This window comes from Panulirus ornatus, chromosome 73, assembly GCF_036320965.1.
Source record: "Panulirus ornatus isolate Po-2019 chromosome 73, ASM3632096v1, whole genome shotgun sequence".
NCBI lineage: Eukaryota > Metazoa > Arthropoda > Malacostraca > Decapoda > Palinuridae > Panulirus > Panulirus ornatus.
In genome coordinates, this window is record NC_092296.1 from 2,085,001 (window position 1) to 2,090,000 (window position 5,000).

The window sequence follows — 5,000 nt, forward strand, 5'->3', positions numbered from 1 at the left end:
TATTACCGCAATTGATAGGAATTTTCATTTTCTTTCCTTTTTTTTTTAAGCGTTGTGTGTGTGTGTGTGTGTGTGTGCGAGTGTGTGCTAGACAACTTCACATATCGAGCAGCCGACCGACCTACTGGCGTACGTGATCAGAGACCCGAGGATTCGGTCTACACACTGACTGCCACACTCACCCACCAGGATACAGCCTAGTGTTAGGCTTATTCACTTTGGGTGGTTGCACAGCTAACATTCCTGGGCCCCCCCCCCCGACCGCCCCACCAGCTACATTATCACGCCCACCAACGTATCCACCAGCGCCGTCAGTCCTCGCTCCCCGTATAGCAACAGGAAAACAAAAGAAAACTTAATCCACATACTAAAGTGCTAATGCGAAGAGCAGTTCTAAAGAGCATCATCAGTTTGAGTCCTATCTGCATGGCTATTTGGCCTCGTCAAAAGCTAAACAAGCTTTCCAAAGCTAGAGGCTTCAAGCTATCGTACACCCCCCCCTCACCCCTCCTTAATCAGACCCTTATCTTATTTAATCAAGACTGACTTATCAATCACGCCACACACACACACACACACACACACACACACACACACACACACAGATGAAACTACAACTATTCTTAAAGATCAACACATTTTCAACTCAAATTCTTCAATGTGTGGTCTTTAAAATTCTGAAAAATCGCAAAATTTCAATGAACAGCCTATCCCTTGATCGTCAACAGGGGATATATATATATATATATATATATATATATATATATATATATATATATATATATATATATATATTCGACTAATTTGCAGCATCCTCGGGGGTTAATATCTAATTAGAACTGGGAGGCAATATAATGCTTGCCCTTATGAAGTGAAAGCTCACAAGAAGAAGACATTGTGTTAATAACATTTTGATATACATATTTTTTTTTTTCTTGTGCGTGTTGTGTCCAAACCTGATCGCGTCCGCAGGGCGTCTCTCCCCCAGAACAAGGCACTAGGAACACCCACCAGAGTCCAGCTGTTTGTTTACTGGTGTGGAGGCTTTATGCGGACACACTATGCGTGTGTGTTGGGGGATATGGGTGGTGGTGGGTGGCTGGTTGTTAAAGCCACAGTCGTCTGTCGTCCTCGTCTCCACGGTTCTGTTGCACGCCTTCGAACACTTCACACATTATGATCTGCCCATTTTACAGCGGGTAACACTGAGTCACACAGTGGATTAGGTTAGGCTACACCGACGCTGGGCACTCCATTCATTTACAATTCCACTGGCGTAATTTTTTTTTCTTCCAGGTTTACATAATGCCCGTGTGTGTGTGTGTGTGTGTGTGTGTGTCTTATTCCAGGGTCTTGATGCTCGTACGAATGTCTCGCTCAGAGCCCTTCGCACAAATGGGTAGAGATGGGGGTAAGTGGTGTGGGGTGTGTGTGTCTGTGGAGAGGAGAAGGACGAGAAGGAGGAGGAGAAGGAGCAGGAGGAGGGGGGGTTGGTCATCGTTCGTGTTGTTTACCCCAGTTAGTGACGGGGTGACGACCATGTCACCACACTGTAGGCCTTCACGGCACATGGTACCACCTCCCACACCAGCAGCGGCACACACACCACCACCACCACCCGGGCCGACACACTTTTACCTACTCCCGCCGGGTAAACCAAAGCTTGCCACTGCTGCAGCCACCTTTAACACTCGTCTACACACTCGCCTCGCCGGTGTTAACGCCAGCAGGAGCCTGGTATCACGGGAAGAAGCGGGAGGAACGGCAGAAGTGGTCCGCTTGCATCACACCACAGAGCCAACTGGCTCAGCCTGAATGCGCAGCAAAACACACACACATACACACGAACACACATTACACTCCCTGGCCCCCCAGCCCTCACACAAGTACACATGTACACACTCGGTGTACACCCTGCGCACTACACCCACGGGTTAAGGGAGGCTGTGGGATTACTGTACACCATTTGGGGAAGGCAGAAGGCTCAGGATAACCAAGGAAGAGCCTACGAAAGATGGGAATACGAGGGTGTGGTGCGAGGCGAAACCTGGTTAAAAATGGTGCTATGTGGCAACTTGCCAAGTCCCTCCCACCTCCCCACTCTCTCTCTCTCTCTCTCTCTCTCTCTCTCTCTCTCTCTCTCTCTCCCCCACATTCCCTCCCCCCCTACTACCAGTCATGGAGTACTTCTGCTATTATTTATTTTTGCCTTCGGTCTGGGGTTATGTGACTGCCACCACCCCCTCCTCCCCCCCAAACCACCACCCCCGGCGTGTGTGTGTGTGTGTGTGTGTGTGACGCAACACCCATCTCCCCACCCACCCCCCCCCCTTCCCTCCCTCCCTACACACGGACCACGATGTCAAAAATTCGTGAAGAGGGACCTGAAGATTCGTAACACTTGGGGAGTGTGAAACCTTCGGCTTCCCCGCCTCCCTAGCGTTGCTGGAGGAGGGAGGGGAGTTGGGAGTCCGGCCTGAGCTAAATAATTAAAGTACCATTTTCAGGGTTGAGGTGTGTGTGTGTGTGTGTGTGTGTGTGTGTGTGTAGTGTACTACCGGCCGTAAGACGGACGCCAAGAGGGCAACACTTACCTTAAAGATGACGTAGTGCAACGAGAAATGCATGGCAATGCTATATACTCCTATATCAATTAGGAGCCCCTTCTCCCACCAACCTCCACTCATCATGGTAGACTCCACTACAGTCACGATTAACATGGTTTAAACGCCACCATTACAGCAAGTCTAACCTACATCCGGGGGGGTTAACAGCGTGCCCCCCCCTGGAGGATTTTGAAAAGGGCCACAGGACTTGAAGCCTCTCAAATGGCGACACCTGGAGTCCGAGCTGTAAACCCCCCTTCCCTCCTCCCTAACACCCCCCACGATCCACCAGTGACCCCCCCTCACCACTACCTACCCCCCCAGCCTCGCCTCTCTCTCTCTCTCTCTCTCTCTCTCTCTCTCTCTCTCTCTCTCTCTCTCCCCCCCAGAATCCCCCCCCACACTACCCCCCCACCTCGACCTTGGCGCGGGTGAACCAGTACAACCCCGATAGCTTGACTCGGCCCGTCCCGGACCCCGGTAAGGCACCTCCTGCTCCAGCCTCCTCTCTCCCTTACGGATAAAAACACAGTTGTTGGGGAGACCCTCGAATGCTGCTCCTCTTCCTCGTCCTCCTCCTCCTCTTCCTCTCTCTCTTTCCCTCGTGAAGGTCAGCTTCTGCCCAACACACACACACACACACACACACACACACACACCCATACAACGAAGGGGGTCTGTCTGTCTACACGGCGCCCATCACCAGACAGGAGGAGAAGGAGGAACCTGAGACGGATTACTGAACAGCTGTGACGGGCGTGAGCAGGCAGGCGAGGGAGGAGGTGCCGTACTGCAACCTATATGGCGGTACCATGAGGGAGGGAGGGACAACACACGGGTCCATGTGCGGGTGGCTGGTCGGTCATGAGATACTTTCTAGGATGCCACACCGTCTTTCCGAGAAGCACGTGCACGCACACACACACACACACACACACACACGCACACACGCACACACACGCGCACACACACGCGCACGCACACACACGCACGCATCACCAACGCCGCTGGTATCTCAACCACATCAAAATGCTGGTAATTCGTCACTGAGTGGGGGGGAGGGGGTATACCTGTACGCCGAGGCGGAGGGGGGGAAGTCTATACGCCAATGGGGGGGAGGGGGATATCTATACGCCGAGGGGGGGAAGGGGGGATATCTGTACGTCGAAGGGGAAGGGAGGATATCTATACGCCAAGGGGGAAGGGAGGATATCTATACGCTAAGGGGGAAGGGGGGATAGCTATACGCTGAGGGGGAAGGGGGGATAGCTATACGCTGAGGGGGAGGGAGGCTATCTATACGCCAAGCCTCAGTTCTTTCTACATTTCTTGGGAGAGTCCTGAGATACGCCGCGTAGATAGCATCACACGACCACTGTAATACAGGCAGAATTTATACCAAGACAATGGCAGTGATTCGTCTGAAATTCGGTTCGAAAAAGCACATTTCGAAACCATGCGCTCACAACACGTATGCGTATAGAGAACCTAGGCATTGTACAATGCTCTGTACGCAAGTAACATAGCGTATGGCTCGATACAAGAACACGGTCTCAACCACTGTGAACATTAACCAGTAGACTACAACTACCCCATTCATAATAACCACAACCAACACAAAGAATGTCGTTCACCCACCCATCCCACTCCGCTCACAACCTCACCGCCCACAACAACACACACACACACACACACACACACACACACACACACACACACACATCCCTCTCTACGTACACCTTCACCATCTGAACCAGTCACTTCACCACTCCCGCACTCGTGAACCACCATGGCGAAGCTACCTCATCATTCCTCTTTTCCCTCCGCCATGCAGTGGTGCATGAGAGGAGGCAGTGGCGAGGCTGCCCAGCGTCCTCATCCGTGTAAACCAGTTACTTGGGACACAACCCGGCCTTTCCCATCAAAGACGCTGATATAAGACGTATGGTGTAATGCCCTGGTGGGGTGGGGGGGGGGGGGGGGGGGAAGGTCGCTCAAGTCTCCAAAACAATCAAAAACGTCACACATTATGGTATATATATATGTTTATACATGCAGGAGGGTGAAAGGAGGGCAAGGAATAGAGTGAATTGGAGCGATGTGGTATACAGGGGTTGACGTGCTGTCAGTGGATTGAATCAAGGCATGTGAAGCGTCCGGGGTAAACCATGGAAAGCTGTGTAGGTATGTATATTTGTGTGTGTGGACGTGTGTATGTACATGTGTATGGGGGGGGGTTGGGCCATTTCTTTCGTCTGTTTCCTTGCGCTACCTCGCAATACGCGGGAGACAGCGACAAAGTATAAAAAAAAAAAAAAAAAAAAAAAAAAAAAAAAAAAAAAAAATGTATATGTGGGTGGGTTGGGCCATTCTTTCGTCTGTTTCCTTGCGCTA

The 5,000-nt window shown here is 51.3% G+C and overlaps 1 protein-coding gene across 3 annotated transcripts in view; it reads right to left on the reverse strand.

The window, feature by feature from the left end:
* Positions 1-1,989, reverse strand: part of LOC139748380 (uncharacterized) — a 130,841-nt gene extending 128,852 nt beyond the window's left edge. Inside the window, exon 1 of one of the 3 annotated variants that reach the window (XM_071661496.1) lies at positions 1,708-1,989. The gene's annotated coding sequence lies outside the window, so the exon portion shown is untranslated. Of the gene's footprint in view, positions 1-1,703 lie in introns of all 3 variants that reach the window. The other 2 variants (XM_071661493.1, XM_071661494.1) reach the window with 2 other exon arrangements.
* Between the last annotated feature and the right edge of the window lie 3,011 nt (positions 1,990-5,000).